This window comes from Antechinus flavipes, chromosome 5 (genome assembly GCF_016432865.1).
Source record: "Antechinus flavipes isolate AdamAnt ecotype Samford, QLD, Australia chromosome 5, AdamAnt_v2, whole genome shotgun sequence".
In the NCBI taxonomy this organism is placed as follows: domain Eukaryota; kingdom Metazoa; phylum Chordata; class Mammalia; order Dasyuromorphia; family Dasyuridae; genus Antechinus; species Antechinus flavipes.
Window position 1 is genome coordinate 91,065,509 of NC_067402.1, and position 13,502 is coordinate 91,079,010.

Below are 13,502 nucleotides of genomic sequence, written 5' to 3' on the forward strand. Positions count from 1 at the left end.
AGTTGGGGTGGGGATGGGGGTTAGACATAAGGTTTGATCTTCTATGGGATCTAGAAATGTAAAAGTTTGAAACATTTTAAAAAAACTTGAAAGTCTATCCCAATCTTTAAATTATAGTGAAAATTTCATATCATCATATCATTTATATAACTATATTGATTGTTTAAATAATAGCAAAATCCAGATACAAGGATTCTTAAGAGACTGTCAAATCTAATTGTCTTATCAGTAAATGAAAAAACTAAGTCCTTGAGAAGAAAAATAACCTTGTCCAGAATCAAAGAGTAAAATTCATATAATATGAGTATAGGTACTTTACTACTTGGTCCCATACTTTAGAGAAGGTACAATACACTTTTCCCCATTTTTTAATTTTTTGAGGCTTTCTATTTTCAAAACATATGCATGGACTAATTTTTTCAACATTTATCCTTGCAAAAGCTTGTGTTCCAATTTTTCCCTCCTTACCCCAATTCCCTCCCCTATGTGACAAGTAATTCAATATATGTTAAACACATGTAATTCTTCTATACATATTTCTACAATTATTGTGCTACACAAGAACAATCAAATCAAAAAGGGAAAAAAATGGGAAAGAAAACAAAATGCAATCAAACAACAACAACAACAACAAAAGTGAAAATGCTATGTTGTGATCCATATTCAGTTCCCACAGTCCTCTCTTTGGGTGTAGATAGCTGTCTTCATCACAAGACCACTGGAACTGGCCTGAATAATCTCATTGATGAAAAGAGCCACATCCATCAGAATTTATCATCATATAATCTTGTTGTTACCATGTACAATGATCTCATACTTCTGCTCATTTCACTTAGAATCAGTTCATGTATGTCTCTCCAGACCTCTCTGAAACCATTCTGTTGGTCATTTCTTATAGAAGAATAATATTCCATAGCATTCATACACCATAACTTATTCAGCCATTCCCCAACTGATGGGTAGCCATTCAGCTTCCAGGTTCTTGCCACTACAAAAAGAGCTGCCACAAACACTTTTGAAAATGTGGGTCACTTTCCCTCCTTTTTTTTTTTTTTTTTTTTTTTGGAATATAAGCCCAGTAGAGACACTGCTGGATCAAAGGGTATGCACAATTTGATAGCCCTTTGGATATAGTTCCAAATTGCTCTCCAGAATAGTTGAATCAGTTCACAACTCCACCAACAATGTATTAGTGTCCCAGTTTCTCCACATCCTCCCCAATAGTCATCATTGTCCTTTCCTGTCATCTTAGCTAATTTGAGTGGTGTGTACTGGTGTGTAACTCAGAGTTATTTCAATTTGCATTTCTCTGATCAAGAGTGATTTAGAGGACTTTTCATATGACTAGAAATGGTTTTAATTACTTTATCTAAAAATTGTTTGTTCATATCTTTTGACCATTTATCAATTGAAGAGTGGCTTGAATTCTTATAAATTTGAATCAATTCTTTATATATTTTAAGCCTTTATCAGAATCTTTGCATCTAAAAATGTTTTCCCAATTTATTGTTTCTCTTAATATTTCATGTATTAATTTTGTTTGTACAAAACCTTTTTAACTTAATATAATCAAAATTATCTATATTTTGTTCAATAATGACTTCCAGTTTTTCTTTGGCCACAAATTCCATCCTTTTCCATAGTTCTGAGAGGTTAACTATATTTTGCTGTTCTAATTTGTATATAATAATACACTTTATCTCTAAATCATGAACTCCTTTCAACCTTATCTTGGTATAGGGTCTTAGGTGTGGATCAATTCCTATTTTCTGACACACTAGTTTCCAGTTTTCCCAGTAGTTTTTGTCAAATATTGCATTTTTATCCCAAAAGCTGGGGTTTTGGGGTTTGTCAAACACTAGATTACCCTAGTCATTGACTATTTGTCCTGTGAACCTAATCTATTCTACTGATTGATTACTCTATTTCTTAGCCAGTACCAAATGATTTTGATGACCGCTGCTTTATAATATATTTTAAGGTTTGGTACAGCTAAGCCACCTTCACTTGTATTTTTTTTTCATTAATTCCCTTGAAATTCTTGATTTTTTACTCTTCCACATGAACTTTGTTATTATTTTTTTTTCCTAGCTCTAAAATATACTTTCTTGGGAGTTTAATTGATATGGCACTGACTAAGTAGATAATTTTGGTAGTATTGTCATTTGTATTATATTAGCTCAGCCTACCCGATGAGCACTTGATATTTTTCCAATTGATTAGATATGAATATATTTGTGTGGAAAGTATTTTGTGATTGTGTTCATATAGTTCCTGACTTTGCCTTGGCAGATAGATTCCTAAATATTTTATACTAAAAAATTAATTGGAGACTAAATAATCTCATCTTAAAGAATGAATGGGTGAAACAGCAAATCATAGACAAAATCAATAATTTTATCCAAGAAAATGACAATAATGAGACAACATAACAAAACTTGTGAGATGCAGCCAAAGTGATAATAAGGGGTAATTTTATATCTCTAGATGCTTACTTGTATAAAAAAAAGAGAAAGAGAAGATCAATGAAATGGATTTGAAACTAAAAAAAGCTAGAAAAGAATAAAGCAAAGAACTCCAATTAAATACCAAACTTGAAATTCTAAAAATAAAAGGGGAAATTAATAAAACTGAATGTAAGAAATCTATTGAATTAACAAATAAAACTAAGAGTTGGTTTTATGAAAAAAAAAAAGATAAACCTTTAGTTAATCTGATTGGAAAAGGAAAGAGGAAAATCAAATAGTTACTCTAAAGTGAAAAAGGAGAACTTTCCACCAATGAAAGGGAAATTAAAGCAATAATTCAGAGTTATTTTGCCCAACCTTATGTCAATAAATCTGATAACCTAAGTGAAATGTAGAAATACCCACAAAAATATAGATTGCTCAGATTAACAGAAGAAGAAATAAATTACTTAATTGTACCATTTTAGAAAAAGAAATAGAACAAACTATTAATCAACTCCCTAAGAAAAAATCTCCAGGGCCAAATGGATTTACATGTAAACTCTACCAAACATTTAAAGAACAATTAACTCCAATACTATACAAACTATTTGAAAAAATAAGTAAAGAAGGACTTCTACTAAATTCCTTTTATGTCACAGACATGGTACTGCTACCTTTACCAGGTAGGATGAAAACAGAAAATGAAAATTATACACCAATTTCCCTAATTAATGTTGATGCAAAAATCTTAGATAAAATATTAGCAAGAGATTACAGAACATCATCTCCAGAATGGGACATCATGACAAAGTAGGATTTATACCAGGAATACAGGGCTGGTTCAATATTAGGAAACCTGTTATCATATTTAGCTATATCAATAAGCAAACTAACAAAAACTACATGATTATCTCAATAAATGCAAAAAAAAGCATTTGATAAAATCCAACACCCATTCTTATTAAAAACACTAGAGAGTATAGGAATAAATGGATTTTTCCTTAAAATGATCAGTAGCATCTATTGAAAACCATCAGTAAGCATCATATGTAATGGGAACAAATTAGAACCATTCCCAATAAGATCAGGGGTGAAAAAAGATTGCCCACAATCACCATTACTATTCAATATTGTATTAGAAATGTTAGCTTTGGCAATAAGAGAAAAAAAAAAGATTAAAGGAATTAGAGTAGGTAACGAAGAACCCAAATTATCACTCTTTGCAGATGATATAATGGTATACTTAGAGAATTCTAGAGAATCAACTAAAAATCTATTAGACCCAGTCTATAAATTTAGCAAAGTTTCAGAATACAAAATAAATTCGCATAAATCTTCAACATTTTTGTATATTACCAACAAGGTCCATCAGCAAGGGCTACAAAGAGAAATTCCATTTAAAATAACTGTCGATAGTATAAAATATTTTGGAGTCTACCTGCCAAGGCAAAGTCAGGAAGCATAAAAACACAACTACAAAATACTTTCTACACAAATAAAGTTAGATTTAAACAATTGGGAAAATATCAAATGCTTTTGGGTAGGCCAAGCGAATATAATATAAAAGACAATACTACCTAAATTAACCTACTTATTTAGTGCTATATCAATTAAAATCCCAAGAAATTATTTATTATCTAGAAAAAAACAATAGCAAAATTAATTTTGAAGAATAAAAGATCAAGTTTCAAGGGAATTAAAGAAAAAATGCAAATGAAGCGGGCCTACCTGTACCTAGTATAAAGCTCATCAAAACTATTTGGTACTGGCTAAGAAACAGAAGAGTTGATCAGTGGAATAGATTAGATTTACAGGACAAAATAGTCAATGACTATAATAATCTAGTGTTTGACAAAGCCAAAGACCCCAGCTTTTGGGATAAGATCTCACTGCTAGGAAAATTGGAAGCTAGTATGGTAGAAAGTAGATATTGACCCATTACCCACACCTAACACCATATACCAAGATAAGGTCTAAATGGGTTCATGATCTAGACATAAAGAGTGGTAATATAAACAAATTAGAAGAACACAGGATCGCTTTACCTTTTAGATCTGTGGAAGAGAAAGCAATTTGTGACCAAAGAAGAGCTAGAGATCATTATTGATCACAAAATTGATGATTTTGAATATATTTAAGTTAACAAGGTTTTGTAAAAAAAAAGAATGCAGACAAAATTAGAAGGGAAACAATAAACTGGGAAAACATTTTTATATTGAAGGGTTCTGATAAAGGCCTTATTTCTTTTCTTTCTTTTTTTTTTTTAATTATAGCTTTTTATTTACAAGTTATATGCATGGGTAATTTTACAGCATTGACAATTGCCAAACCTTTTGTTCCAATTTTTCCCCTCCTTCCCCCTATTCTCTCCCCCAGATGGCAAGTTGATCAATACATGTTAAATATGTTTAAGTATAAATTAAATACAATATAAATATACATGTCCAAACAGTTATTTTGCTGTACAAAAAGAATTGGACTTTGAAATAGTGTACCATTAGCTTGTGAAGGAAATCAAAAATTCAGGTGGACAAAAGTATAGGATTTGGGAATTCTATGTAATGGTTCATAGTCATCTCCCAGAGTTCTTTCACTGGGTGTAGCTGGTTCAATTCATTACTGCTCTATTGGAACTGATTTGGTTCATCTCATTGCTGGAGATGGTCACATCCATCAGAATTAATCATCATATAGTATTGTTGTTGAAGTATATAATAATCTCCTGATCCTGCTCATTTCACTCAGCATCAGTTCATGTAAGTTTCTCCAGGCCTTTCTGAAATCATCCTGTTGGTCATTTCTTACTGAACAATAATATTCCATAATATTCGTATACCACAATTTATTCAGACATTCTCCAATTGATGGTCATCCACTCAGTTTCCAGTTTCTGGCCACTACAAAGAAGGCTGCCACAAACATTCTTGTGCACACAGGTCCCTTACCCTTCTTTAAAATCTCTTTGGGATATAAGCCCAGTAGTAACACTGCTGGATCAAAGGGTATGCGCAGTTTGATAACTTTTTGAGCATAGTTCCAAATTGCTCTCCAGAATGGCTGGATGTATTCACAATTCCACCAACAATGTATTAGTGTCCCTGTTTTCACACATCCCCTCCAACATTCCGCATTATCTTTCCCTATCATTCTAGCCAATCTGACAGGTGTGCAGTGATATCTCAGAGTTGTCTTAATTTGCATTTCTCTGATTGATAATGCCTTGGAGCATCTTTTCATATGGCTAGAAATAGTTTCAATTTTAAAGGTCTTATTTCTAAAACATATAGACAACTAACTCAAATTTAAAAGAATTTAAACTATTTTCCAATTGATAAATGGTCAAAGGATATGAACAGACAATTTTCAGAAGAAGAAATTGAAACTCAGCCATACCACTACACATGTCTCAGATTGGCTGAGAAGAAAAGATAATGATGATTGTTGGAGGGGATGTGGGAAAACTGGGACACTAACACATAGTTGGTGGAATTGTTCACAGATCCAACCATTTTGGAGAGCAATTTGGAACTATTCCCAAAAAGTTATCAAACTCTGCATACCCTTTGATCCAGCAGTGTTTCAATAGGGCTTCTATCCCAATGAGATTTTTTTTTCTTCCAGAGAGATCTAAAGAAGGGAAAGAGACCTACATGTGCAAAAATATTTGTGACAGCCCTTTTTGTAGTGGCAAGAAACTGGAACCTAAGTGGATGCCAATCAGTTGGAGAATGGCTGGATAAATTATGGTATATGAATGTTATGGAATATTATTGTTTTGTAAGAAACAATCAACAGGATGATTTCAGAGAGAATTGGAGAGACTTACATGAACTGATACTAAGTGAAATGAGCAGAACCAGGAGATCATTGTACACAGCAACAAGATTATATGATGATCAGTAATGTTCAGCTAGGTTTCTAAGGAGGACCTCTGGATCAGCCCAGTCCTTGGTCTTAGTAGAGAAGTGATGAAGGCAGGACAGCCACCAGGAGGATGGTCAAAAATGGAATGAATCATTTCCAATCTTTCTCAGCTCTTATATACCTTACATCATTACATCATTACAACATACTGAATATATGTGAACTAGAGAACCATCACATCACCATATTAAGTACTAAGTATATATGTGAAATAGAGAACCATCATCTCATCAATTCCATTGAGTTAATACCTTGTTTCAAGTATACTTCTCCAGAGTTCAGGCCTTCTACAATGATCAATTCTGATAGACTTGGCTCTCTTCAACAATGAGATGATTCAAACTAATTTCAATTGTTCAGTGATAAAGAGAGCCATCTACACCCAGAGAGAGGACTGTGGGAACTGAATGTGATTTACAACATAGCATTTTCATTCTTTTTGTTGTTGCTTGCTTGCATTTTTTCTCATTTTTTCTGGTTTGATTTGATTTTTCATGTGCAGCAAGATAATTGCATAAATATGTATGCATATATTGGATTTAACATATATTTCTGTCATGTTTAACATATATTGGACTACTTAGCATCTAGGGAAGGGGGTGGGAGAAGGGGGGAGAATTGATACACAAGGTTGTGCAAGGGTTAATGTCAAAGAATTATCCATGCAAATGTTTTGAAAAATAAAAATCTTTAATAAAAAAGAAAATGTACTTTGAATACAAATAAATAGAAATATTGTTATTTTACTTTGAAAGAAAAATTTTCATCCTACTCAAAAAAGAAAATGGTATATGACTGACTAGCTGATGATTCTGGATGAGTTTCATTCTCTCATTTATTTATTAAAAAGTCATCTATTGATTACTTAGCTCCATGCTACATCCTGTGGAGGACATAGAAAGCTTGGGTAATAAAATTTGATTGTTATTGGGAGGAGGGGAAAAAAAAGGGTTTGAGAGATAACTATTAACAACAAACGATCTTTGCAATAGAGTCAAACTCAAATAAGAATAAATCTCTGCAGAGCCACACATTAACATTAACTATGTTACATTGTAATTTTATTTATTTTTCTCAATATTTCCCAATACATTTTAAGCTGGTTTAGTTACATTTGGAAGCATTTGACACCTCTGTTTTTACATGTTACTGAAAATCAGAAACATTCAACACTAAAGTGTCTGAAGAAAGCTACCATAATTACCAAAGCAAATTCAAAATTAAACATTAGATCTAAAGGGACTGAGAGTAATTGTGTAGTGAAAACAAGGATATACAATGTATCAACAATTAAATCAACAAAAACCAAAAGTTAATTATTTGCAAAATTGACATTTCAATGGTCATAGACACAGTTACATGAAAAGTGACACAGGAAGAGAAGATTCTTCCTTTCCCCATGATATTTAGTTTACTTGGTATAAAAAATTCTTTTTGGAAGAATTTTTCTTTCTTTTTTTTTTATTTCTTTCACAAAATAAAAGTTACAATAATTACAAAAGTTACAATAATTTTCTCTTTAAAGAGAAAGATAGAAAAAAGAGAGAAAGAAAGATATACATATGTATACACAAACACACACACACACACACACACACACACAGAGGAAGAGAGAGAGAATTACCTCCCCCACCATCCTCTTGATGATGATCACCAGATGTGATAGAAAAACATCTTCAATTTTCTCAAGCCTGATACAAGATTCCTGATAATTGCTTCATCAAACTGCTTTAAAATGTGTTTCTTCATAAAAATAAGTTGATATGGTTCTAACAAAAACAATTCTTACTATTTTTACCTTCTTTCTGTCTTCTCTACAGTTTATATCATAGATCTTTATATAGAAAAATTAATTTACATAATCTTCATTATTAACATTTTCTTCAAACTTTTCTAAAATCTAGATAACCAACAGAATAATTTTTAAAAAGCCTAATCTGTAACAATTTTTGATTTCTAAAGGGTAAATACTTATGCTAAAAACTTAATAATCAAGCTCTTGAGAGCCATCTTACCCCTAGGATAGGGAAATACTTTATTCAAACACACTTTTTCTAGGAAATCATTTGACTACAGATAGAAGCAAGTATATGATGAAGGGCCTCCAGATACAGCTTCTTAGAAAGAAGAAAAAAATTCCTAGATTCATCATCCTTAGAAGAAGAGCTAGTGTGATTTCTTGAGAGGGTTCTAGAAACAGATTGGATTGAGTTGGTCTCTTAGAAATGGAACATGTTAGAGGAGCTGATTGTCTCCCACATTATCAGTTTCTCGTATCCACACTGGGCTGTACATTCTGCAGGGTCTTGAGAAAGAGGATGTATCTTTTCAATATCATCTTTCCCCAACAGCCTAGCATAAATATCAGTATGAAAAATTCCTTCCTAAATCACTCTCTCAAATGGGAATGAAGATTCTTGTGGCCTGGGTATATGTGAGAAGCAGGACTGGAGAGATATGGGAGAAAGAAAAAAAATTTTGCTAATATTGTTGAGGTTGGGAGGAGGACCCCAAAAGCTTGAGGTCCCAGACCAGTGTTATGTGATGACTCAAAAGAATTTGCAGGCTTGAACCCATTCCCTCATCAATGGGCAAAGTTTACTGGAAGTAATGGTAATATCATTACCAAAAAGGGCTGAATTCCAAGGGAATTTAGCAGAGAAGCAGAAGTAAGAAGAGACTTTTATCCACCTTGTACTATAGATATGCTAATTCTATTGCTCAAGGGTAGGGATAGGGAATCTATCATTGGCATGCTAATTCTATAGCGCAAGGGTAGGGCTAAGGAGCAGTCTCTAGATTGAAGGGTGGTCGCCAAAATTTATTACTGACCTGATCATCAGTCAGCAGTGAGCTAAGAAATAGTCTATTTAGAATCATACAGATTGGGCATGGGAGTTTCCTGAGGCACACTACAAAACCAAAAGGTTTGGGATTTCCTGACTTAAGAGTTAGAACAGATGCTCCCCCTCCAAAAAAAAAAAAATCAGGGGACAACAAAATCCTATATCATTTTTCCTCCTCAAGCAGTCATCCCCAAATGTCCCCAAAATTCTTTTGGGACAAGGAATGGAGGTCTCATCTTCTAGAGCTGTTTCATGCTTATAAGGGGCATAGAGCTGTCCCTGCCCAGTGGGGGTCTAGACTATGGAGGGGAGGTAATGTGTGGAATAGAGAGATAAGGTGAAGAACTTACAGGAATGTGTGAATTCTTTTTCTGTATTTTATTTTCATTATTTCTGTGTCTCCATGACCTGCATAAGTATAATATGTGCAGGCCCATATTTATTTGAGCCTTGGCCAGCTATAAACATATTTACTTAATCTGAGCTGATGACATTTATCAGTATTTGACATTTATCGATATTTAAACTATTAGTTTAAACACTCTCTGCTTGATTATCTAAAGCCTGAAATCCTGATTTTCTGTTTCCTAGAAATCAGGTGATTTTGGGAAACAGAAATTTCCATTCCAGTATCTCTGGATAGCAACAATCAATTAGATGCCCCTCGTCCCCTTCCCCCTTCTCAATGCTCTCTTGTGATATAATCTCTTGTATAAAAGCTTTGTATCTTTACTACTTCTTTAGCCCTCCTACTGGGAGTTTTCTCTTTCCCTTATCTCCTGGTGGGACTGCTCATCCTCATGAGGATTAATAAACAATCTTTCTGCTTTCTGCTTTGAGTGATCTCTGAATAGTCATTTTGGGTAAGGATCTTCTACATCCCACACAGTAAGATGGCATCAGCAGTATTCAGTGGGGTGCTGATTGTCAGAATCAGATAGCCAATGGTATTCAGGGTAAACTAATAGTTGGAAGTTCATAGCTTGGAGCCAAGAGGAAACAAATTTCCCAAGTAATTTAAAATGCAGGGGCCAAATATGAGCAAAAAGAATAATTAAACATGGAATTAGAAGAGACAATAGCTAGGAAGTCTACCCAGAGGAAGGCTTGGGGGGGGGGGGAAGATGAGACTATCATGAATGTCTCTCATCCAAACAGTTTTTCCTCCAATGTTTTCCCCCAAATCCCTGCTTTTGTCTCCTTGATGGGGGGGACAGTATCTGAAGCAATGGTATTTTATATATATAGTGAAAGGAACATTCAGATGACCGGGGAGTGCAAAAACAATAATGTTTAAAAAGGTGTTAAGCATTGGGTAGAGAGGATGACATGTATAATGGAGATACTAATTAGTCTTAAACGGGTTCGATCTCCTTTAACAAAAACCTGAACCGTTAGTCTTACTAGGGAAGGCTTTTACCCAATAAGTAAAGGTGACAACAAAAACCAAAAAGCAGTTTGAAGCTCCTGAGAGGGGGCATGCCAGTGCTTCCTTAAGTATGTACCCTTCCCCAAGTAAGGCTTCAGGATGGGGGATTTAGCCACCTTTCATAAACTGGGCATATTTGACAGACCTGCTTAATTGTTTCTCCTAGCTTGTGATCAGTAAAAATAGGTTTCACAAGGATTGAAGAGCATTTTCTTTTCAAGTGAATATGAAGAAGTTTCAAGGAAGGTGGGGTAGAAACATTGTGAGCAAGTTTGCCAGAATAATTGTGCAATGGATATCTTACAATTATTATCTTTCTGACAAGAAGGCAAAGAATAGTCAGGTTAAAGTTATTCCCCTGTGGGGTAGCTAGTACAAATGGGGTGGCATCCAGGGTAGGGTGGTGACATTTGAGAAAGGGGCCTTTGCAAATAATGCATCAAGTGGCATCTGTGGGCTGCCTTGAGGATGCTGAGGGTACATCCAATAAACCTGAATGTTCCTATTTGTAATGTCTTGACTAGCTCTCTGGAGGACCTTGGAATCAGCCCGAGTCCTTGATCTTAGTGGAGGAGTACAGGATACAAAAGAGCCATGAGGATGGTCAAAGATGGAATCTGGGGTTTGGAATCTAGAATCTTCAAGTCTTCTCTGTATTTGTGGCTGAGAGAGCCATTCCCAGCTCTCCCAGCCCTTAAATATTTCAGTACAATTATATCACTACAAAGCATGTGCCAAGTGTTATCACATTAAGTATATGTTTAGAGAACCATTATCTCAGCATTATCATCTAGTAGGTGCTTAACTATAAGTACCCTGCTGACCTAGATTCATATATACCTTGTCAGAGTTCTGGCCCTCTATACCCATTGCCGGTGGAGTTCCCTAGCCTGACTAAAGACTAAGGAGTTTTCTCTCCACTAGCAGAGCAGTGACACTAAGAGAGCTGGAGAGAAAATACTAAGAAAAAAGCTCTCATAAATAACAAGAAACAAAGAAAGCTAATCATAAGTGCCTCGTCACCTTTTGAGTTATTTGAGGAGTGAAGACTGGTCCATAGTCACACTGCAAAGAGCTGGGCTGGGATTAAAACTGGCCAGAGGATATTTGAAATCACCCAGAAGGAGAAAGTGTGTGTCCCCTTTCTTCTGAGTTGGGGAAGTAAAGATGCCATGGTAAGGGCTACATGGGCAGCAGCATGGGCACCTGAATCTTCAAGCCTGTTTCTCTTGCATGTTTAATAGGAGAACTTTTTGCTGTCAAAAGTTCCCTTTCATTCCATATAATCCCATGAGCATGCAAAAAATGAAAAGCTTATTTGGAGTCTGTATAGATGCTCACTTTCATTCCCTTCCCCAATTCTAAAGCTCTAGTTAGGGTAATGAGTTTCTGGGCAGAAGTTCCAGGGGGCAGTGGCTAAGTTTCCAGGGTGCTATTGAGGGTCACCACAGAATAATCTCACTTTCTTTCCCCATTTTCAAGAAAACTGGCCCCATCTGTAAACAATCCACCATCTGGGTTGTTAAGAGGAATGTCCCTCAAGTCAAGAGTCAAGAGAATCTAAAGTTTCCTCACAATTATGAATAATATCACTTGACTGAGTGTTGTCAGGGAGCAGAGTGGCAGAGTTAAAAGTTAAACACAACCAGAGAGTTAGGTCGAAGGTATTTAGCAGGAGAGCCTGATTTCTAGTAAGCATTCCCCTATCAAGCCATTGATAACTTTTGGTTTCCAAAATTTTCTGAACTGGCCTCTGGTGAGTTTTGACACTGCTTCAATAAGAGGAACCATAGCAGCCACCGCTATAAGGCAAGAAGACCATCCTAAGGACACTGAGTCCAGTTTCTTTGAGAAGTAGGCAACCAGTCTGGGATCAGGTCCAAAAGCCTGAGTTAAGACTCCCAAGTCTTGGCCCTGCCTTTCATCAACATATAGAGTAAAAGGTTTTTCTAAGTTAGGTAGGGCAGCAGGGATAGAGATCAATTTAGCTTTCAATCTTAAAAGCATTGGCTTGATCAGGGCCCAATCAAAGGGAAGTGTGCCAGGACCTTGAATAGAATAATAGAGGCCTTTGGCAATAATCCCAAAATTTGTATTCTACTGTGCCACAGTTCCCTTTTAAGGTACTGACCCAGTTTCTCTAATTGTCCTATTTAGTTACTCTGCCTTAGGTTATAACTTTTCCCTCTTAATGTTTGATGAGATAAAGGTTTTATATCTTTAGGCTATAATCATTCCTTCTTAATGTTTGATAAGATAAAGGTCTATCTATTTTAGACATCATTAGAATATCAGTAACCTCTCCAGTACTTCCTTCCATTATGTCATCCTAGGTGCCTCCCCCCATTAGGTTATCCCCATCCAGGTACCTCCCCCATTATGTCATTGTTCTTGTTATCCTATAAAAGAGTCTTGCTGTCTGACATTCAGGGCTGGATTCTTTGAGTCTCATTCAGCCCTGGGACCAAACATGGATCATTTGGTCCCAATAAATCTCTCTATTTAATAAACTATTAAATTGTTCTCTAATCTCTGTCTTGCTCAGTTTCTCCAGCATTATAATTCCCATTCTGCAGAAACCAGCCATGCTCAGAAAAGTACATAATTGTTTCTTTGAGGTAGGTTCAGGGAGAGATGAATTAATTCATTGCCCAAATAGTTGACAGATTTGGAATTTAGAAATTTATCCAGCTTCTACTATATATATGGTAATTCTATGACTCAAGGGTAGGGCTAGGGAGTTTTCTCCAGATTGAGTGGTAGTTTCTGAAATTTGATTATTACTCATCAGATCATCAGTCAGCCATGAACTGAGAAAGAGCCTATTTATAATCAGACAGATTGGGTGTGGGA